Here is a 24,684-nt window from a genome sequence, read left to right on the forward strand (position 1 = left end):
CACCACACACCACACACACACACACCACCACACACACACACACACCACACACACACACACCACACACACCACACACACATACACCACCACACACACACACCACACACACACACACCACACACACACACCACACACACACACACACCACACACACACACCACACACCACACACACCACCACACACACACACACACCACCACACACACACCACACACACACACACCACACCACACACACACCACACACACACACACACCACACACACACACACCACACACACACACCACACACACACACACACCACCACACACACACACACACACCACCACACACACACACACACACCACACACACACCACCACCACCACACACACCACACACCACCACACACACACACACCACCACACACACACACACCACCACACACACACACCACCACACACACCACACACACCACCACACACACACACACCACCACACACACACACCACACACACACACCACCACCACCCCACACAGGCGACGCCCTCCACCCTCCCGTCCCTCCACCCCCCCAACCGGTCGCGGAGTCACCAAAGCCGAGTGCGCGGCGTCGCCCCCAAATTCTCCCCACGCTCGTCCGTTCGTTTCGAAACCGCACGGCTGTTGTGCTCGCTTCGCCTGCTCGCGCGCAACCTTCGCTCGTCATAGAAACGTGGAATTTCCACCCTCCCCCCCCCCCCAGTTGGAGAAGAAACGCTGAGCGGTCTCTGTTTTTTTGTTTAATGCGGTGACTTTCTCGGCACGACAAAAAAGTCAAAGATTCTTCCTCTTTTAAATAATCGTCTAGATTGACAACTCATTTCTTTAGAACTGCTTTTTGTGCTTCGTTTATTGTGCTTTCCCTGCACTTACGATTAGCGCCGTGGGCTACGTACGGTGCGAAAGAAGTTCAACACACGTAGACAGATCTCACTCTGCCATTGGAACGTGGAATTTCCGCCACTTGTTCAGCGTGGCACGTGTTTCAGTGTCCCGAGCAACGGTAGACTGGCACGTTAATTGTTGTTCCATTCACGGAATGCTTTCAATGGTATCCACAATACAAGCCGTTTACATTCGCATACTCGCCCCAAGTCCCGTTCTGTTCGTTCAGCTCGAGCTACGAGCGTGAAATGCTGCAGACACGAAATTCATTCCCAAGAGCGGAGTGCTCGTTATCAACACAACTCCAAGCTCCCACCGGGGGAATCCTTTTAGAAACGTCGTAGGAAATACGTGGAGGAAACAACTTTATCACGTCCATATAAAAACCACACATGAACAACTTTTTCTTATACAATTGTGGGGTTGTGCCCGCGCGTTGTCCAGCCTGCGGTGCGAAACGTCGGACGCCGTGCCGAACAATGCATCGCGACCCAACCTCAAAAACCTACGCGGTAGTGAGTGCTGTTAGCGAGCACCTACTGAGGTGCTCGCTGACGGCTAACGAGGGGGTGGGTGGTGAACACCATGACCACCCGCCTTTGTCTCCCCAGTAGTCTTTACACACCGCACCAGGTACTCATTTGAGGCTGAGCCGACCTAGGGGAGGCCCAGGACCGATCAGATAATCGTCACCGGTGTTGGCCGTGAGCGGGAATCGAACCCGGATCGCCAGGTTCGTAGCGCAGCGCGCTAACCGCTACACCACCGCTCCCCCGCAAACACACGCAGACACACACACGTGACACACACGTACGCAGACACACAGACTGACACACACACACTGACACACACACACACTGACACACACACACTGACACACGCGCGAGGCACGCTTTCTCGAGTAGGGATATCCTCTGACTGCTCCTCTAGCTCGAGGCGCCGTACGTGAGTGTAACAGTCACAGCCAATGACATAAACGCTGTGGGCAAGGGGTGTGGGGAGCTCAACTCCGAGTGACAGCTCGCACTCTCGGGCAGGCAGACACACACAGACACACACAGACACAGACACACACAGACACACACACTGACACACACACACAGTCTCACACACACACTGACACACACGCAGACACACACACACTGACACACACACTGACACACACACAGTCTCACACACACACACACTGACACACACGCAGACACACACACTGACACACACGCAGACACACACACACAGTCACACACACAGACACACGAGCAGACTATGAGCAGACGGTACACAAACACGGCTTGGAGCGCGGGGTGCGGCTGGGTGGAGTCGTGCTGCGGACAGGTGACAGGGCGGTAGAGAGGTGTGTGTGTGCGTCACGGCGTGTGTGTGTCACGGCGTGTGTGTGTCTCACGGTGTGTGTGTGTGTGCGTCACGGCGTGTGTGTGTGTGTCACGGCGTGTATGTGTGTGTCCCGGCGTGTGTGTGTGTGTCACAGCGTGTGTGTGTGTGTCACGGCGTGTGAGTGTGTCACAGCATGTGTGTGTGTTACGGAGTGTGTGTGCGTGTGTGTCACGGAGTGTGTGTGCATGTGTGTCACGGCGTGTGTGTGCGTGTGTGTCACGGCGTGTGTGTGTGCGTCTCGTGGTGGTGGTGGGGGGGAGGCATGTACGGACAGGTGGCACGATGTGTGGCCGTGTTGTACTGCATGTATCATTGTGTGGATGTGTCATTGTCTGTGCGATGCGGTGTGTGCGTGTGTCATTGTGCGATGTGGTGTGTGCGTGTGTCATTGTGCGGTGTGGTGTGTGCGTGTGTCATTGTGCGGTGTGGTGTGTGCGTGTGTCATTGTGCGGTGTGGTGTGTGCGTGTGTCATTGTGCGGTGTGGTGTGTGCTTGTGCCATTGTGCGGTGTGTGCGTGTGTCATTGTGCGGTGTGGTGTGTGCGTGTGTCATTGTGCGGTGTGGTGTGTGCGTGTGTCATTGTGCAGTGTGGTGTGTGCTTGTGTCATTGTGCGGTGTGGTGTGTGCGTGTGTCATTGTGCGGTGTGGTGTGTGCGTGTGTCATTGTGCAGTGTGGTGTGTGCTTGTGTCATTGTGCGGTGTGGTGTGTGCGTGTGTCATTGTGCGGTGTGGTGTGTGCGTGTGTCATTGTGCAGTGTGGTGTGTGCTTGTGTCATTGTGCGGTGTGGTGTGTGCGTGTGTCATTGTGCGATGCGGTGTGTGCTTGTGTCATTGTGCGGTGTGGTGTGTGCGTGTGTCATTGTGCGGTGTGGTGTGTGCGTGTGTCATTGTGCGGTGTGGTGTGTGCGTGTGTCATTGTGCGATGCGGTGTGTGCGTGTGTCATTGTGCGGTGTGGTGTGTGCGTGTGTCATTGTGTTGTGTGTGCGTGTGTCATTGTGCGCTGCGTGTGAAAAGAGTGGGGAGCGGTAGTGGAGCGACCTGGGTTCGATCCCCAGGTGACGGATATCTGAACCGGTCCTGGGTCTCCCCTCAAATGAGTACCCGGTCCGGTGTGTAAACATCGCGACTGGGGAGACAAAGGCGGTCTCGCGTGGTGCCGGCTACCAACCTCATGCGTACCGTTCCAGCCTTCATAGGTGCTCGCTAACAGCACTTGCCCCAACAGTCTGCTGCAGCCTATACTGGGGGGGGGGGAAGAGGGTCTTTGTCATTGGAAAGACAAAGGCGGCCGGGCATAATGCTAGCCAATGACCCCCTCGTGTGCCATGCGAGCTTTTATAGGTGCTCGCGAACCCATAGCTGTTAACCCACACGGTTCACCCCGTATCGTTGTGCAGGGAAATTTAGACTTCAGGTCCGCACGGCGTACAGCCGTTTCACTACGGGCAACAAAATAAACAACGTATGTCTACTTGTTTGTGTTTCTCCCTTGTGATGGGACTTTGAAGGATGAACGTGGGGATTTACAAGGGGCACGGGGTGACCACTAAGGTCTGAATTGGTCTGTAATGAGGTAGGGCACTGATAAGGGGTTGACAGGTATGCGAACAGCACTTGCCCCAAAAGTCCGTTGAAAGCTTTACGGGCGATCTTTGTCTGTGTGTGTGGGGGGGGCGGTGGTGTAGCGGTTAGCGCGCTGCGCTATGAACCTGGCGACCCGGGTTCGATTCCCGCTCATGGCCAACACCCAGTGACGATTATCCGAACCGGTCCCGGGCCTCCCCTAGGTCGACTCAGCCTCAAATGCGATGGGTAGGTCACGCAACAACCGCGATTTCGAGAACTGAAACCACCTGACGCGCTGTCCTCCTCTAGGCCGACTCAGCCAAAAACCTCCCCCAAGGTCGAGTCGATCTAAAATAAGGGCCTTTGGCGCGGTGTGGCCAACGGCACAGGGGAGCCGACAGAGAGAGAGACAGACAGCTGGGCACGCACGGCGCTGCCCTCCCGCTCCCTTTGTTGTGTTTCCATGCCGGAATCAAGATACCGAACGCGACGCATTGTTCTTTAGCTCATTGTCGATCCACTGCTGGATGAAGGCCACCCCGCGCTGCCGTGTTTGACCGTAACTTGGGCGCACGGGAGAGTTTCGGTTTAGGTGAAGGTGGGGGGAGGGGGGGTTTAACGAGGTGGTGAGATGTTAACTCCCTCGCCCGGTATGCCCCGCACCCTGACGCCTGTTGTATATTTGGAGCTTGCGTGTTCTCCCCGTGGTCGCGTGGATTTTTCTCCGGGCCCACCGGGGTTTTCCCTCCACATTTAGAATCAACGTCACACGTTTTAGAGTGTTAGGCTGCCCTAAAATGTCCACGTGATGATAAGCCACTTCGCTATCATTTGTGGCCCGGTCGCTTCTGTAAAAGAGAACTACATAGCTCAGTGGGTTTTATACCTGGTAAAATAAAAAAAAGTCTTAAAATAGTTTAAATGCTCCGATATCACTCGCCACTGACGTAAGCCGTGGTAGGGTTATCAAACTCGTGCGGCTGGGGGGTGCATTGTGCAGTGACCTAACCGCTGCGCCACCGCTCCATTTCATCTTGGCATTGACCACTGCTGACTCGCAGCACCCTGTCCAAGCAGGAGGCCCCTCTGCTGACCCCGTGCCCCCATACTGGACATCTGTGAACAAAGAGCTTCATCGCTCATCGGATTCCTCATCCTGCAGTCCAAAGATTCTGATTCTGACCGTGTGTGGTAACAGGTGTCCGCTGCGTTCATCTCTGCACAATTCCGCACGAGCGCCGGATCACACACGGCGCAACGCTCAAGCCGAGCCGGCCGCCGAGGGAAGCAACGGAGTCGTTCGCATCGTCACCGAGTAGATACCGACGCAGTTCTCCATCCTCGCGACTCTTCAGCACGGCCGCGGCCAGCTACGGACCGCCGGCGGCGAGAACCCGCGGCGTTTATATGCAGGTCCTTAAGGCGACACCTTCAGCAAGATCTCGGTTCCGTTTGCACGCCTGCAGGACTGGGTGAGTCACAGCGCACACGACGAGCAAGGTTTATCAAGGGCCGGCGATGCACGGGATGATTGGAGGACACAGATGATGTGATGGGCGCGCACGAAGCCGGGTTCAGAAGACAATTTCACTTGCAGTTGGAAACCAGCACATGTGCTAAGAGGGGACTTTCGGGGACCCTTACCACCACTCACCACCACGCTTCATACGCCGAACTCACGACACCCCATTGTACACCACACTCACCAGCACACCCCACTCCGCACTCACAACCACGCTCCACGCTCACCGCCACATACCAACAACAGCTGCCATTCGTCACTAAGTGGCGGTGATGTGTCCACGGCGCTTGTTATAGGCTAGGTGCACTTTGAGGCCATGTGAAGTGTCGAAGGCTCGGTGGCAGAAGGTCACGCGATAGACCCAGGTGGCATGAGTTGACCGACTGAGATGACTGGCAGGTGCACCACCTGTAGCCCCTACTGTGCCAACTTGCTGTATTTTAGTCGCACGGCACTCCGCTTGTTGTTGTGAGCGTCGCTCCTCTGCCCTCCGTTATTGCTGGAGGGCGGCTGCCTGCAACTACCCAGTAGCAGCGTCCTTCACGACCCTCCTAAAGCGAGGCCAATCTTGACATCGCTGGAATCAGTCTTTGGAAAATCCACTGAGCTCCACGTCCTCCTGTACCACATCACTCCATCTCTTCTCTAGACTGTGCCGCTCCCGTTTAGCCCCCTCTATCTGGCCAAACAGAAGCTGTTTGGGCATGTGGTGGCTGGGCATGCGGTCTCTATGTCCCAGAAAATGCAACTTCGCTTGCCAGAGGAGCTCATCGATGGGACTGTGTCCAGATCTTTCAAGAAATTGTGAGCTCCTCACACTATCCAGCCTGGTTAATCACAGGATGGATTTTAGCAGACAGGCCAGCCTGAATGTTTCTATTCACAAGCATAGCTTCAGGAGGGCATAACTGTGGCTGAGAAGACCTGAAGTTTCCACATACCACACTCACCACCACACATACGACACACCACATACACCACATTCACTACCACACACTCACCACAATATCTCACACTGACCACTATACACACCACATCCATCAAAGTGACCACCACACTCATCACAACACACACTACGCAATTCACAACCTCTTGTCAATCCACTGCTGGATGATTTCCTCCCTCTCCCACCCGCCCTTTTAAGACTTCACCCTCCACTGACGTTAGCAATTGGCTGGGAATCGAGCTCAGGTTTTTGCCGGGTGCATGGCGCGGTGCGCTAGTCGCTGTACCACCACTCTCAGCGAGGCGCGTTCAGGTTAAACACAAGGCGAAGGCTCTGGATCGCTTCACAGCTCGTGGAACGGGGTGTACTCACCACCGCCACCCCCACCACACTCGTGAACGAGTAATAATTGTCCCGTTGTGGTTACCGGTTCTCAGGTGCCCCCCCCCCCCACCTTGTAGTCGGGATTTATGAATGTCAATTGTCCTCACTTGGGAAAATAAAGCACAATGAATAATGCTTTTGTCGGGAGGACCCCCCTCGGGTGCCAGGAAAATGCGCGGTGGAGGTTTTAAATCGCGCCGAGTCAGACCGCGGGTCCCCGTCCATCAAACACAATGTCAGGGGGCTTCCTTTCCAGGGTGGGGGAGTTTCAGGAAATGTTCAAGCGGCGGGGGAAGGGGGAAGCGGAAAGAAAAAGAAATCAACTTTAAAAGAGAAAAAAAGAGTAACATCCGCTGCGCGCGTTGATGGGCGGCGCTCTGGGGCGTCGCGAGCGAGCGCCGTCGCGAAAGTCGCTCGCGGTCGAGATAGGAACCCACTTACACGCCGCAAGGGCCGAGCTACCGGTCGAAGCGTCGCCGCCACCGCCGCCTTGGCCCCGAGATTTGATCCTCACCGACGCGGTGAGACGTAGCCGACGCTCGCGTAACGTGGGTGGCAGGGTGGCGCCAGAGGAAATGCGCGTGTGCAAGTTAAACTTCTTTCACACCGTACGTAGCCAACCGCGCTTATCGGAGGCGCGGCCAGAACCACCGGGTTCGATTCCTGATCCGGGAGCCTTTCTGCGTGGAGTTTGAATGTTCTCCCCTTGCTCTCTGGATGATATTATTTCCTCCCATAGCTTAACACACACAATGTAACTGGTATTGGTCAACAAACATCCCGATGCTGAGCTGTCCTGAGAAAAAAAAGAGTCTTTAGACTCAGTGTGGCCTTCATGGGTAAGTGAGCAAATAAAATAAAATAGATGTGGCTACGCACGCCGGCAGACTGTGGTGTGACGGTCGACACGCCGGACTTGCGATCCAGAGGTCACCAGTTCAGGTTGATCTCCCGGCGCGGCAATTTAGAGAACGGTGCGAGTTTTTTTTTTAAATCCCCTCCGGCTTCCGTCCACACCCGCATGGGCGCCACGGTGGCTAGGAGATGTTAACTACCTCGCCTGGTATACAGGAGGTCGTGGGTTCGATCCCGACCCTGACGCCTGCTATATATTTGGAGTTTGCGGTGTCTCTCTCCCTCTGGCCACGTGAATTTTCTCCGGTTCCTCCTGCTTTTCCCCCCACATTTAGAATCAACATCACGCGTTGTAGAGTATATGGCCGATATAAATTTCACATGAAAATGATAAGCCGCTTCGTTGAGCTGTTATTTGTGATAGCCAGGTCGATTCCGAAAAAGAGCTAGAGTATAGCTCAAGTGGGCCTGCCTTACCTGAAAAAATAAAAAATCATTGTTAAGTTTGTTCGTGGTGGTGGTGGTAGTGGTGGTAGTCTTGGTGGAAGGGTTGTCGGAGTTGGGAAAAGTGTTCATCGATTTGTCCTGGTTAAGCTCTCCACTCCTGCTACGCTTGCTCGCCCACAAGACGACCTCAGCATCCCCGCAGCAGCAGCAACAACTTTTGGCTGCTGCCATCGAACAAAGACGGTCACCGCACCACGCGCTTTTGGGAGCGCTTCCGCGGCCGTCTGGAACGCTCTTCCTTCCGATAATAGGAAGCCCACCGGAGCTATCCACTTTTCAATCATAATTGAAAACTCACTTCTTTAAAACCGCTTGTTGTTGTGTTTAGTCTGTTGTCCTTACCTCGCACCTCCCGATTAGCGTGGTAGGCTAACGTACGGCGCGAAAGAAGTTCAACGTACGTACACGTGCGTACAGCAGCGCAGCAGCCTCTGAGCTTGCTGCTGACCAGGGTTTTTATGGTCGCCCGCCCCAGTCGCATTCTCGCATTCCCCTGCAGTGTCAACGGAAATCCTTCATTATTCCCCCCCAAAAATTGTTTCCTTTCCGCGCTCATTAGCAACGATTCCTTGCCAAATAGCCATAATCTCATTTGGCGTTTCTCGTCAACGGTTGAACAGCAGAGAGGGTGCGTTTTAGGTCAAAAGGTACGACCCACTTAAAAAAACAATAGGCAATATATATGTGGTAATTATGAAAAGGTGATGTTTTGGGCAACAGCCCTTCACCACAGACGAAGTGTTTGCCCAAATTAACCACTTTACTTTGCTGATCTCGTCAAGGAGGATAAACCATCACCACGTGAACTCCTTCGGTGGTCATCCTCGCAGCAGCGGCTTTTGGCTACGCCACCATCGAACAAAGACGGTCGCCGCATTGCGCGCTTCCGGATGAGCTATTTGGTAAGCCACCGTCGAGCTGCGCGCTTTTAAATCTAGATTGAAAACTCTTTAGAGATGTTTTTTTTTTCTCTTCAGTTTGTTGTCCTTCCCCCACAATAGCACGGTTGGCCACGTACGGTGCGAGAGAAGTTCAACGTACGTAGCACGTAAAATTATTTTCACTCGTGAAATATTTGTTTTTTTTTTATGTGCTGTGAGCAAGCGCCGTTGCCCTGAATGTCGTTTCAAGGCCACGTGCAGTGGTGTTGACGAAAGTCTCGAGCTGCTGCGTTGTTCCTACTTGCGCACCACTGCCCACGTCGCTCCGCTCGCCGCTTTTCATTGCCAAGTTCATCTTCAGACTGTTTGGTTCCTTCGGTAAAGTCACGCCGGGAGGGGAAATAAATAAATAAATAATCGCGACGTTTCGATCGCAACACAAGCAATCGTCATCAGGTAGAAAGATACAGCGATAGAACCGCTGAACAAGCAGTTTCTACTGCTGTATATTTCTACTTGGTTTACGATTTTTTTTGTATCTGCCTACGTGACTTTACCGAAAGAACCAAAGAGTATGGATTCCTGCAGTCACGAAAACTTCAAATCAAGTTTCATCTTCCTCCGAGGGCTCCACCGGAGCTCTCAGCGGAGCCCTCTTGTGTCACCCGTTTCCGACTCCCGCCAGCCCGCCCGACCACCATCAGTCGTTCACCTACAAAAGGTATTTTTTTTTATTCCTCCCCCCACCCCCCACACGTCAGTACGCACTCCCTGCCGCGACAAGCGGTCCAGAAGAAACCGACATGGACACAAAATAAATCAGTCCGGTATTCAGAGCTGCAGGCTCAGCGCTGCTTGGGAACGTATTATTAAGTAATGCGCCGTCGTTTCACTGCGTGCCTATTCAGGTAACTATATATGGATTAAATGTGTCTAACGTAACCGTAATCCATTGCTGCATATTTCCAGATTACCGTAATCCATTGTAATTTAAATGATTACATTAACCCCCCCACCCCCCCCCCCCCGATCTTCGCACAGTGATGGCGTCACAGTAACTAAGGATGGAAACGGGGGAAGGTTTATTCACAACTCTCGAAAAGCGCCTAACGAAAGCTGGTTGTAATCATCAGCGAAACGTCGGACTACTCAAATTGTGAATGTTGTGGGTTTTACTCTCCGATACACACGTGTGTGTGTGTGCTAAAGTAGCAACGATTTGGCACGTTTTGCTCACGTGACAAACCTCACTGATTGGCCGTGTCGAGTGGCGGTGGGTTTAACGACACATTTCGCGATCTCCCTGGCCACTGTGTGAGGGTTCACCGTTACTGGGAATCGTCAGTGTGGTATGGTCTGGCTCCCCTTACACGGCAGCCGTGCCACCAGGTTTCGTGGCTTTTGCTCGCGCGGAAAGGCATTTTAAAATCATCGTGAACATTATCCGAAACACGCAGAAAATAAATCCCAAACGTCCCTTTTCAAATCTGAAAGCGGAAATATACCAAGCAGGCACTCATCCACAATTAGGGGTTACGTAACGACGACTTACAACCGCATGTCAACTTACACATTGGACTTTGTTTGAGCGACCGCAGTGGCACAGAATGAACAAAGTTAATGATGAAGCGGAATGATACGTACAGTATTTAACGGCATTGCTTGGCAACACTCAACCTGTCCAAACACGCGAGACTGCGTCGATGTGCTCTGATATGTGCGTCACCACCTCTGCCGGGCGCCGTTCCACTCGTACGTACGGGGCATCCTCCAGATATTGCTTACGAATTTTTGTCACAAACAAATCATGCGGTCCAGCTCCTCTCCGGCGTGTTTTGGCGTTGTGCCGCGTGCTGTTTGGCTGACGTTTCAGCCCACTTCCCTTTTTGTATTTATTGTTCATTTATTTTGCCTTCCTTGTGTTGGAGGAATGCCCATTTGTCGCCCCAGTCGCGATGTTTTTACACATCGCACCAGGTGCTTATTTTGAGGTCGAGTCGACCTAGGGGAGGCCCAGGACCGGCTCAAATATTCGCCACTGTTATTAGTCGTGAGCGTTAGTCAGATAATCGTGACTGGTGTTGGCCATGAGCGGAAATCGAACTAGGGTTCCTGGACCAACAAAGACAAAGATCCCCCGTATAGAAAAACAAACTGTTGGGGCAAGTGCTGTTAGCGAGCGCCTATGAAGAACGGCACCGGACACAAGGGGGTGGGTGGTCAACCGCTACAACCGACCGCCTTTGTCTCCCCTTTTGGCAATGTTTTTACACACCGCACCTGGTACTCATTTGAGGCTGAGTCGACCTAGGAGAGGCCCAGAACCGGTTTAGATAATCGTCACTGGTGGCGGCCGTGAACGGAAATCGAACTCGGGTCGCCGCACCCAAACACGCACGTACGTACGCACGCGCACTCTCACACCCCGTTCATCACCGCATTTACCCCCTCTGGCCATGCCGGGCAAAATTAATCACCAACAGCCGGGGAATAAACCAGGCAGCACCGGATTCTCTGTCTCAGTGGAATGACATCACCTGCAGCCATCGTCCACAGACCGGAATTCTTTGGAAACTTTAACCGCATCATTTAGAATATGAAATGTTTCCATTTGTTAAAGGTGTGTTTATTGACATAAATGCGATTCTTGCGAAATGCCATCAGCACCGCAGATATATGCTTATCTGGGTGGCTAAGTGAGTCGATGTCTCTGTTGACGATTGGGCCAGCAAAGCTGAGAAACCCGGGTTTGAGTCCCAAGTCTGAGTGTGTCGACACGTGGGTGAAACCTGTATAAATAAGGGCAATAAGCCAGCACTTACGATCGTCTGGGTTCAAGGCCGTGGTCTGGATGTATCACAGCGAGTTGCAGTGCATGCCAGCGCATTGAGCTACCAGCGAGCTGGAGGAGCTGAGTTAGAGTCTCTGTGTCACTCGGACAGCGCACAAACATCCGGGCTGTGCCATGAATCCCATGGTCTCAGCCCACGGATGACTCAAGGTGGCGAGATGTTAACTACCTCGCTTGGTATGCAGGAAGTCATTGGTTTAATCCCGACCCTGTCGCGTGTCTTATCTGGAGTTTGCAAGTTCTTCTCGTGGTCGTGTAGATTTTTCCCCGGGTCCTCCGTTTTTCCCTCCACATTTAGAATCAACGTCACGCATTTAGAGTATTTGGCTGCTATAAATTTCCACGTGATAAGCCACTTCGTGGAGCTATCATGTGTGGCCAGGTCACTTCTGAAAAAGAGCTGTATAGCTCGCTGGGCCTTATCTGGTCAAAATAAAAAGTGTAGTGTTTGCCTCGATGAGCGTTCTTCTCGAGCCCGCAAGGCATAGGCCAATGTTTAGTTTCCTCTGTAATCATTAAATGCGTTTATTACACAATCAAGTGGCAACATGAAGTCGCAGCAATACTTTGTTGTGGGTTAACGTGGCTAGGTGCCACAGCAGCTCAGACTGTAGAGTGCTCGACTCTCACAGTCACGAGATTCCAAGTTCAAATCCTGTGGTTTTTTTTGGTCACCTTCCTTCCTGAGTCATTAAAACAAAAAGTTCCACTTTGGGACGTTGGCAGTGGTTGCTTTCATACGGATAGACTGGCCCCTGCCATAGGAAGGTGGAATTTCTGCCACTGTATGAGGGTGATGAGCATTGAGCCATGCTCATTTCAGCATGGAGACAATTTGACGTTCAATTAATACAAGACAATGACAAATATCCGCCGTGTAACCCACACAGACCGCTGGGGTGAGTGCTATCAATGAACACCTATGAAGGCCGGCATGGCACACGAAGGGGTGGGTGGCCAGCACCACACCCTGCCGTCTTTATCTCCCCAATGCTGATGTTTACACAGAGCACCAGGTCCTCATTTATGCGTTAGGGGATGCACAGGACCAGCTCAGATTGTTATTAATCTACGATGGTGATTGGGAGCGGAAATCAAATTCGCCGAGTACGTAGGGCAGTGCTCTAACCACTTCACCGCCGCTCTCCATGCAAGACACACACAATCACACACACTCACAAAGATCGAATATTAGAATGTACACTGGGATCGGTGTTGACAGCGACCACTTATTAAGGCCAACAGAGCACACGGAGAAGTGGTGTGGCCAACATCCATCCGCCTTTGTCTCCGAAGCGAACATTAATAATAAAAGCAATAATGCTTTTCATCTACCCAAAGAACCCTCTACAAGTCTCGATGGGTTCCATCTCAACCCTGACGACTGCTATTAATTTGGAGTTTGCGGTGTCTCTCTCTCTCTCTCCCTGTAGCCGCGTGGATTTTTCCCCGAGTCCTCCGTTATTTTTTCTTCCACATTGAGAAACGTTTGTTAAGAGCATTTGGCCGGTCTGCATTTCCCCACGACGATAAGCCTCTTCAGTGAACCGCTATCATTTGTGATGGCCAGGTCGATTCTGCGAAAGAGCTACGTAACTCAACGGGCCTCATCAGGTGAAAGCAAAAATGTCAAATCGTGTTGTTTTACTTTTCAGGTGGCTCCTGCATTGGGGCGTTTGGGCGATGCCATTCGCGGGGCTTTGGCTTCACGTGAGAGGGAAGAAACCGGAATGCCTAAAGAAAAAAACAACTCATCCGAGGAGGGATACAACTCAACGCTTGCGCACACGTGGATTTAAGAATCCGCCGCTGTAATACCGCCTCCTGATCAACTCGCAGTTCACAGTGAGACCGCGCCACCAACGCCGCACGAGCTACGAATCTTTCGGCCGAGTCGACCTCTGCAGCGGAGCTGAAGGAACTGGGACGTGGATTTGGGGGTGTGCGAGCCTTGGGACAAGGAGAGACGCCCACGCGCGCCACCGCCGACACGATTAACGAGAGCATCTTATTGCCTGTTTAAACGTCATGGGAAAACGTTGGGTTTAACGGTGAATTTTTAAAACATTTTGAGGCTGTTTATTTTACGTATGCCGTTTGTTAGCATAACATGTGGTCAGGGCCAGCGGCTGGTCGGTGTTTATGAGGCCACCCAGAATAAATCACTGGCGAACGTCAGCATGCGCCTCCCGCACACGCTGACGTTTACACGCTTGCCGTGTGATGCATGTCAGCTCGAAAACCAGGAGAACACCAGCCTTCAGGGTGGCTTGGATTCATTGGGCCACGCCTTGCTGATGAGACTAGGTGAAGGCGAAGCTTTCTGCGTTGGCGGAACATATTTACTCGCCTCGAGACTTTATAACTTCAGTCGCAGCTGCTGACCAATTAAAAATGCTGTTCCTAGTTCCGTAATTGAATGCGTAAAGGTGCAGCCCTGCAATTGCCTGCTCACGCCACTGCTGGAGGAAGGGACTCGGACTGGAGGGAGCTACACACTGACCGGACGTCTTGGAAGAGGCAGGAGTACCCTCGCTTCACCCCACCACAAGCAACTTGCCGAGCGACTGTCTGCGGTGGCGCACCCAATAATACGCCACGGTGGCTAGGAGATGTTAACTCCCTCGCCTGGTATACAGGAGGTTGTGGGTTCGATCCCGACCCTGACGCCCGTGTTCATGTGGATTTTTTCTCCGGAGCCTCCATTTTTTTGCCTCCACATTTAGAAACACACGTTTAGAGTATTTGGCTGCGATGCATTGCCACGTGATAGGCCACTTTGTTGAGCTATCATCTGTGGCCAGGTCGCTTCTGAAAAAGAGTTACGGAGCTCAGTGGGCCTCACCTGGTAAGATAAAACATAGTTTAGTTTTTAATTCTGTACCACCTGGCGGGCAGGGGCAGCCGGATTTCAAGAAACATCCAGCAGCCGCGCTGGGAGATCGTACTGGCGACCTCTGGATTCAAAGTGCGGCGTGCTCACGGTTAACTAACTGTAAACAAATATATTCTCAGAACTGCTTATGTTAATTTTGTCGTAATTTATTTCGCGCCGCCGATTATCACGGTCGGCTACACATCGTGCAGAAGAAGTTCAACATCCATACGTATGGATGTTAAGTGGCCCACTTTCAGGTGCGGACATTCAAGTGGACATTCATACAAACGAGCTTTTTCAGCCAAACTAAGGCATATTTGAGAGTCTCAGGATTTAGCATACATACCGAAGGCTCAAATGACCAAAGCAGAACACCGTATGGAGCTGATCAAATACATAATTGAAAACTTTTTTTTTGTTGAAACTCCGAGCGCTAATTCAAATCCAGCCGGGACGTTCATTTTGGCGTCACCTCCACTGCCCTGGGTTGTCACCTCCACTGCCCTGGGTTGTCACCTCCACTGCCCTGGGTTGTCACCTCCACTGCCCTGGGTTGTCACCTCCACTGCCCTGGGTTATCACCTCCACTGCCCTGGGTTATCACCTCCACTGCCCTGGGTTGTCACCTCCACTGCCCTGGGTTGTCACCTCCACTGCACTGGGTTGTCACCTCCACTGCCCTGGGTTGTCACCTCCACTGCCCTGGGTTGTCACCTCCACTGCCCTGGGTTGTCACCTCCACTGCCCTGGGTTGTCACCTCCACTGCCCTGGGTTGTCACCTCCACTGCCCTGGGTTGTCACCTCCACTGCCCTGGGTTGTCACCGACACAACCTCCCCACGGGGCTCAAAACCAGCCCCCTGCAGGGTAGTGGCTCAGTGCCCAGACGTGACACACCGGGCATTGAGAGACACCCTCAGACCCTCATATAGGACTTGAAACACGGGACCTCAAGAGTGGCTCGCTCATTCACTCGCTCGCTCCCCTACAAATCGGCAGCCGTCTCCAGGCCAGGTGCTGTAAGCGCGAGGCATGATGGCGAGCGCCTTTTGAAGTGTGCCCCGGCGCTCTGAAGAGCAACCGCCCTAAATTACTTGTTTGGGTTTTTCTTTTTTATCTCTCTCCCCCTTCCATTATAAATGTTCCCTTTTTACCGCTCGTTAGCACGTAGCCTTAGGAGGCCGGTTAGGCACTTTGCCAGTGTTTATGTTTCGTTCGGCGCGGGAGGAAAGCACACGCAAGAGACGGAGACATTCAGAGAAGACAAACGCGTTCCTTTTCAAACGTCAGAATGCTTTACAAAAATGAGCCCAAGGTAGCAACAGATGGTTTGTGTTTAAAGCACAAAAAATATTCTCGCAGGACTGTACAATAGATCACGATGTAATTATACGAATACACGTTGCCAAGTCTCTAGACATTGTGTAAGTTTCGACTGTGAATGAGTTCCACAGACCCATAGACTCACACAGAGACCCATAGACTCACAGAGACCCACAGAGTCACAAAGAGACCCATAAACTCACACAGAGAACCAAAGACTCACACAGATACCCACAGACTCACACAGACCTTCCTTCGCACCATACGTAGCCAACCGTGCTAATTGGAGGTGCAGGGGAAGGACAACAAACTGAAACGATGTGCTCCACGGTTTCCGTGCGCTGCAGTCAAATTTAGTCAATTCCTTTAATGTTCTCTATTTGTGGAGAAAGCGATCGTGCACCTTTGCACGTACTGTGTCACCGGCTCTTAGACGATGCACAGGAGAGCCCATTGCTTGCGGGGAGGGGGGGGGGGTAGAGTTTGGATGGGGCGGCGGAGTGGGGGGAGAGGCAGAGTTTGAAGGGGGGCAGAGTGGGGGGGGGGGAGCAGAGTTTGTAAGGGGGGGGTGGCGGGGGGCAGAGTTTGGAGGGAGTAAACGAAGTGGAGGGGACTGGTGGGTAAGCTGAATGATGATGATGACACTGGTGGTGGGAGGAGGACCGGTACCAGGCAAGCCAGAGCCCTACAGCGATGGTTCTCAATCCTCTTTTGGCCCGCGGACCAATTGGCCGATGCAATAATTTTCCGCGAACCCTACCCAGCCCCGGCCCAACCCTGGTGACAATAGGCAATCGCTTCTCTCTCTGATTCCAGTAACACAAAGTGATTCGTATGACCGGAACATTCAAACGTGTTTCTATTTTTTTTAACGCAGCTATACGTTTTTTTTCTTTTTTTAAATCTTAGGGTTCAAATTAGATGTTACACTTCAGGTAGTTGAATCTAACTTCATTGATAAATTAAATATATAAGTAAAAATAACTTAACATACAAAAAGCAAAAGGTATAAACGTTGTCATTATTGCCCCAGATCAACCTACATTTGCATCACAGTCCCGCGGCCCACATGGAGGACAAACCGCCACCGCTGGCGTGGAGTGACCCCGAGGCCACGTGCCGGCGTGCTCACTGCACGTGCCGGCCTGGTCACTCCACGTGCCGGCGTGCTCACTGCACGTGCCGGTCACTCCACGTACCGGCCACTCCACGTGCCGGCGTGCTCACTCCACGTGCCGGCGTGCTCACTCCACGTGCCGGCGTGGTCACTCCACGTGGTTCTCGAGGTGCGTGTCGACAAACCGCTGCTGCGCGAGTGACCGCAGCGGCCGGGTCTCCCCCGCCGCTGCGAGCGCCTCTCTGCGCCGTCTCTCGCGGCCACCCCCCCCCCTCCCACCTCCCCACAGGCGCCGCCGCTACGTAGCGGCTCACTCCACCGGCGTGCGTGTCGGAGACTTTTTTATTTAACCTCCTCCCTCGCGCGCGGGGCGTCGCCCGGACTCCCCGCCTATTGACTCCCCTGGGGTCGCGCCAGACACCTCGACGCGTCCGTCCCGATCCCCGAGGCGATCAGGCCACAAAGCGCGCGCGGGTGGCAAGGGCGGGCGGGGTGCTAAGACATCCGTGGGAGCGGATTCATCGCGTGCCCACTCTCGACGTATATGTGTGGCAGGGTGGCGCAAGCGGTGACGTGTTTTATAACCCACTTGCTGTGCAGCGCGTTAGTGCTGATCGGAGGTGCGATGCGTTTCCCGGCGTCATTGTATTCTCGTGATTTGATTGGCTAACTGCAGGCGGCCTGATGATGCTAGTTGTAATTACTGGCGAAACGTCGTACTCAGATTGTAAACGTTGTGGATTCACTCTGCAACACACCGGTGTGCTGCACTAGTAACAAATTGTCATGTTTTGTTTAAGCGACAGATCTTACTAATTGGCTGTGTCGGGTGGTGGCGGGTTTAACGACACATTTATAATCACGCGATCTAACCCAAAAAAACCCGGTGTTATGGATTAATTTTCTAACTTTCGTAACTTTTAGGGTTTTTTTAATAATTGCGCAGCCATTGCGGTCATATCGCGTGGTAACGGAGCATCGCTCCTCGAACTTCCATCAGCCAAATCTGGGTTCGTCTGGCATCCTCCTCGTTTCCTCCCACAGTTAATAAAAAAAACACATGTGCAACATAGCCAGTGTTTGGCAAACATAGCCAATGCGGAAACATTGCCTGCGATTTACTCAAATTTGGATTGATCATTTTTTTTTATTACTTATTGCGTGCAGAAAAACGTGGCCCACTACTCAGAAAACTTTTCCAGGACCCTCCTGCAAAAGAAGCTCCGTGTCAATGACACTGCGGGTCTTAAAAAGGGAACGTATATATTATAAATAGGCGACGTTTCGGGCAATGCCCCTTCTTCACAGCACATGGAGAGGTCAGAGAGCTAGAATGTATGATTGTCAGCTCAAGTCATCGATGCTGAATCAGGTGTAACACCCAATGTCCAGGAAGATCTATTTGTTACGGTTATTGGTGATGGGGTGCCGCGGTGGCTATGAGATGTTAACTGTCTCGCTTGGTATACAGGAGGGCGTGGGTTCGATCCCGACCCTGACCGCTGTATATTTGGAGTTTGCATGTTCTCTCCCCGTGGTAATTTGTATTTTTCTCCGGGTCCTCCGGATTTTTGCCTCCACGTTTAGAAACGTGCCTTTAAGAGTATTTGGCTGCTATAAATGTCCACATGCTAAGCCACTTCGCCGAGCTGTCATTTTGTGGCCAGGTGCACTTCCGAAAAGAAGCAGCATAGCTCAGTGGACCTTATCAGGTAAAACATTTTTTTAGTTTAATAGTTTTAAGAGCACCACCTCACAGCTAATGAACAGGCAGAACCTTTGCCTGCACACCCGTACCACTTCCTCTCAACTACCCGGGAAATTGCCTTTGTCTCAAAACTCTCCATCAGGAGGGGTCCTGCATCGGGGATGTCTGGCTTTGAGGTGACAGGTCTGCAAACCATTTGCCGTGCGTGCTACCATCTCCGTGCCGCGTCATCGCCCAGCAGGCTGGGTGTCTCAGCGTACGACGGATCTCCGCGTGAGACAACAACCACACCTCCACAGCGCCGCACGGCGAGGCGGGCGTCTCCTCAGCCAAAGTGAATAACTCCGTCAACCACAGACACCGCCCATCGCCGCCGCCGCCACCGCCGCCTCCGCCACTGCCGTCGTTCAGCAGACGCGTGTAAGCCACCGGACAGTGGCAGACGCAGGCGTCGGTGAGGGCGACGGTTGCCCCTGGAGCGCCTAGCGGGCGCGGCCCGATGAGTCGTGCAGGCCTACAGGGTCTGAGCGGAGCGCCGTGACGAGCCGACGGAGCCCACTCCCCGGGGTGAGCCAACCTCACCGGCTGACGGACGGATCGACAGACGATTCGACGGTCAAACAAAACGAAGGCTGGACGAACCGATGGTTGGAAAGACGGACGGACCAACGGACGGTTGGATAGATGGACGGATGGACAGATGGATGGATGGATGAATGAACCGATGGATGGATGGATGGACGGATGAATGTCTCAAGAAAAGGGACATTTATTTCAACACAAATAAAGATTCCATCCGGATAGTGCTGCTTCAGTTGAGCACTTGACTCACGAACGGAAGAATTCAAATCCTGCTCACGGCGTTAACTCAGCCCATCATCCCTCCGGGGCGAACTAAATGAGTAACCACTTTGCTCAGGGTGAACAGAAGACGTGCGCTGCCGAGAAACGCGAAAAATTATCGAACGACTCGACTGGATAACGGAACGACCTAAATTGAATAATCAAACCACTCGATCGAATGATCCAACGGCAGCGGCTCGCGCCTGCCTGGACACCCGCAGGAGTCGGGAGGGGGGTCAACGGTGCCGGGCCACAACAGATGGCCGAGGCAGCTGCGGTGTCGAGCGGAGATTCCCTCCTCGGCGGCCGTGTCGGGGGGGGGGGGTGGGGGCCCCCGCACGCCCCCCCCCCGCACGCGCGACGATGTCCCCCTTCGGCTCCCCCCCCCCACCACCTCGCTCCACGGCCACCGAGCTCTGGGCGCCCGAGCGGGATTCCCCCCGCGGGGACGAATCCCCGGCTGCGCGAGTCTGAAATGTCATCAGGGGCTGTAAGAGTTTGGGCGCTCGTCGTCGTCGTCGTCAGCGGGGAATGCGGAGGAGGGGGGGGGGTGGATGTGTCCGTGAGCAGCGAGTTGTTTTGGGGGGGCGGGGGGTGAAACGAGGCTTTGTCGGCCGTAACGCGAACGGATTCATCTCCTTTAAAAAATCTCCAGCGCGCTGCAGCCAAAATAAAATATAATCCACAAGCATACAACAGCGACGGGCGACGTTTCAGGCAATGGGCCTTCTTCGTAGGCACAGAGACAAGCCAGAGAGACAGAGAAAAGTGCCGTCGACGGAGATATTCTTTCTAGAGGTAACTCTCTTTTAAAATAGGCCGAGAACAAGAATTGGAATAGGTGACAGAGCCTTGGCCGTTGCAGCGCCAACGTTTGGGGACAATATCACGTGACCAGTATCAAAGTGTGAAAAATAAGAATAGTTTTTACCCTTTCTAGCTATGAAACAGAGGTGTTCAGATGTTCAAACACCAAATATAAACAATTTTCACAGAATAAAGTCTGCATTCACCACACACATTACTTGTGGGGAACATGCAAACAAAACATGCTCTCATAATGTATTGCATTCAGTTTAACACGTAGGCTCAAATTCTAAATGGGGTGGATTCACTCTTCAAACACACCTGTGGGCTGAAGAAGTAACTTATTGGCGTTTTGTTAACGTGACAAATTTTTTACTGATTGGCCGTGTCGGGCGGTGGAGGGTTGAATATCTAACCTAATAGCCTTTATTATTAATATATTGCATTGTCTTTTAAACTGATTGGCCTACTGCACCAGACAGACTTCTTTATTGCCTAGTCTCACCGGTGTCAGACCAGATAACGCCAAAAAGCGAACAGTACATGTCCACCACAAGTACGCGTAGCTATTGTAGGCTTTATTCATTGCAAAATCTTTCTCTTTGGTGTTTGAACATCTAAACACCTCTAAACACCTGTTTTATTCCCATAGCGGGTCAAAGCTATTATTGTTTTGGGACAAACCTTGTTTCCTCCCTTCATGTCGTAAATCTTCCTTCAAAAATATCCTGAGTCAGAACATTAGTGCTGGATACAGCACTAATGTCATTTGCAACTTTAATCATTAACCATGTAGGATCGATAGTTTAATGGTTCACGTGCCATTGTATTGAGGGACTACTGCTGCTTGGCGTTACCTTGGTGTGGTCTTGTTTTTGATGCCTTGCACAATCTTGATGAATCGTATTATACAATAAATAAATCGATGATTCATTTATGTTGGACTCCTATCGTTCATCGTGTGCATTGTTCGCTGTTGTAAAGAATGGACCCCGTGCCCATACTGGGACTCTGTGAAAAACGAGCTTTAGAGCTCATCGGATTCCTCCTGCTGAGACAGTCTAAATAAAAGATGCTGAAACCTTGTTGGTAAATTATTTATCTTATCTTTACAACACCAAAATATCATGAAGCCTCAATGACTTCAAGCGTAGACTACGGGTTAGCCTGATGAGCCAAATCACCCCGTAGTCTCCTCCATGTCGTCGAACTCTCACAGAGACAAAGATCCCCCGTCTAGCCTCAACAGACTGTTGGGGAAAGTGCTGCTAGCGAGCACCTATGAAGGCCGGCACGGCACACGAGGGGGTGGGTGGCCAACACCACGCCCGGCCGCCTTTGTCTCCCTAGTGGCGATGCTCACACATCGCATCAGGTACTCATTTGAGGCTGAGTCGATCTAGGGGAGGCCCAGGACCGGTACAGCTAATCGTCACTGGTGTTGGCTGTGAGCGGGAATCGAACCCGGGTCACCAGGTTCGTAGCGCAGCGCGCTAACCGCTACACTACCGCTCCCCATAGCCTAACTCACAACAACAACAACAACCGCCATTCGCCACTAAGTGGCGGTGACGTCACCACGACGCTTGTGCCAGGCTATGTGCACGTTGAGGCCACGCACGCATGCACACACAGAAACAAACGTGTGTTTATTTTGAACACTGAGTTTAACATGTTTAATTTTTTGTGTATATATTGTTCTTTTTGTTTGCGTGAGGATTTCATATAAGCCCTCTCGGGTTTCCAACCACACCTGCACCACCTTTTTACCTCGATTTTTTTTTATCAGCGCTGTTTGCCTTTCACTTGTCTTTATTTTGCGTGCGACATCAACAATGCAGTGTGGTCTTAGGCACAGCTGGGCTCTCGCCGCCACGGAGGGATGATGTGTGTGCGCGCAGACACGACTGGCACACACGGTGAACCGATTCTGTACCGGCGTGAATGGGCGACTTCTAAAGCCGCAGCTGTTAACCCAGCACGGTTTAGGGGCCGTCCATAAATGACGTCACGCGATGTTTTGGACGATTTTTGACCCCCCCCCCACCCCTCGTCACACGGCGTCACAAAAAGTCAGACCCCCCTCAAATATGACGTAACAAATCTCTGCCCCCACCCCCCCCCCCCCCAAAAATGAAACATGCTTCAAATCGCTTGAAACTATTGTCATTGTAGTGCGTATTTAATGTGGCGCTGTACTCTGATGTTGTAGGAGAAAACATTTATTAAAAAGTCTATTTAATTAAGTAGAACGTGTTGTCTATATTTTGATTTAAAGCTTTCGTGACTGCAGGGACTCATATTCTTGGTTCTTTCGGTAAAGTCACGTAGAAGGGAAACAATAAAATAATTAAAATATAAAAAAAAATGTCACGACGTTTCGACTGCAACACAAGCAATCATCATCAGGTGTGAAAACCACAGCAAGAAAATTTGAAAAAAGTGGCGGTTATTTTTTATGTTAGCACCACGGAGAGCGATTTGACAGTTATTCAGATGGACGAGTCCATCTATTTTTTGATTTAAAGCTTTCGTGACTGCAGTAATTCATATTCTTAGTTTTTTCGGTAAAGTCACGTTGAAGAGAAACAACAAAATAACAAAATATATATAAAACAATAAAAAATTCTCACGACGTTTCGACCATAACTCAAACGGTCATCATTTATGCAAACCGACACACCTGATGATGACCGTTTGAGTTATGGTCGAAACGTCGTGAGAATTTTTTATTGTTTTATATATATTTTGTTATTTTGTTGTTTCTCTTCAACGTGACTTTACCGAAAAAACTAAGAATATGAGTCCATCTATGTTCGGAAAAAAATGATTGTTCACGCTTACAGTAGATTTCAGACCGCATCCATTATTTTCGTCTCCCCCCTCCTCTTTTCCGAACATAGATGGCCTCGTCCATCTGAACAAACTGTCAAATCGCTCTCCGTGGTGCTAACGTTAAAAAAAATCGCCACTTTTTTCAAATCTTCTTGCTGTGGTTTTCACACCTGATGATGATTGCTTGTGTTTCAGTCGAAACGTCGTGAGAATTTTATCGTTTAATATTTTTATTATTTTATTGTTTCCCTTCTACGTGACTTTACCGAAAGAACCAAGAATGTGTTGTCACACATGTCTGACCCCCCCCCCCCCCAGGTGCGTGACGTCATTTATGGACGGCCCCTTACCCCGTATTATTGTGCAGGGAAATTGAGTTTTGCAGGTCCATGCGGCGCACAGACGTTTCACTACGGGCAACAACAAAACATTTTTTTCGTCTATTCGTTTGCATTCCTCCCTTGCGATAGGACTTTATAAGGGCCCGGGGTGACCAATAAGGTCTGAATTGGTCTGTAATACATGCTAACTCCAAATATACAGCAGTCGTCACTGTCGGGATCAAACCCACCGACCTCCTGTATACCAAGCGAGGTAGTTAACATCTCCTAGCCACCGTGATGATGATGATGATGAGAAATTTATCAGGGCACGGGGTGACCAATAAGGTCTGAATTGGTCTGTAATAAGGTGGGGCACTGATAAGGGGTTGACAGGTTTGTAAAGTGTTGCTGCTAACGTACAAGGCCTTAAACGGCCTTGCACCGTTTTACATTCAAACCTCGATGATCCGCCAATTTGCATCTGCTCCGTGTGCCGAGAACTTGACTCTGCACCTGGGGTGACCGAGCCGTTGCATGCGCTGCGCAAAGACTATGGAACGCCTCTGCCACCTGTGGTCAGACAGGCGAGGTCACTCACCTTGTTTCGGTCTTCTCTAAAAGGCTCACCTGTTTCGCCTGGCCTACACTTCCCACGTACGACCTCGTGGACTCTGGACCCCGCACTACTTATATTTCCTAACTTCGTGCATAGGGCACCGAGATCCTTGGATGAATTGCGCCTTATAAATGCCAATTATTATTATTATTGTTATCAATGGAGCGACTCAGAAGTAGTGCTGTAGCGTCATCTTGCCTACACGTGACACAACTGAGACAAAGCTGATGAGAACATTCTCACACAAGTCGGCAATGCCTGCTGCATATTTGGAGTTTGCGTGTTCTCTCTCTCTCTCTCCCCGTGGTCGTGTGGATTTTTCCCTCCACATTTAGAATGAACATGCAGAGTATTTTGGATGCTTTACACGCGATAAGCCACTTCGTCGCAATATAATTTGTGGCCAGGTATGCTTCTCAA

At 51.5% G+C, this 24,684-nt stretch overlaps 1 protein-coding gene across 1 annotated transcript in view; it reads right to left on the bottom strand.

The window, feature by feature from the left end:
* Positions 1-24,684, bottom strand: part of LOC116953224 (laminin subunit gamma-1-like) — a 173,449-nt gene that overhangs the window by 93,374 nt on the left and 55,391 nt on the right. The gene's annotated exons all lie outside the window — the stretch shown is intronic.

The sequence above is a fragment of the Petromyzon marinus genome, chromosome 50 (assembly GCF_048934315.1).
Source record: "Petromyzon marinus isolate PM22_M1 ecotype Great Lakes invasive population chromosome 50, UKy_Petmar_22M1.pri1.0, whole genome shotgun sequence".
Lineage (NCBI taxonomy): Eukaryota > Metazoa > Chordata > Hyperoartia > Petromyzontiformes > Petromyzontidae > Petromyzon > Petromyzon marinus.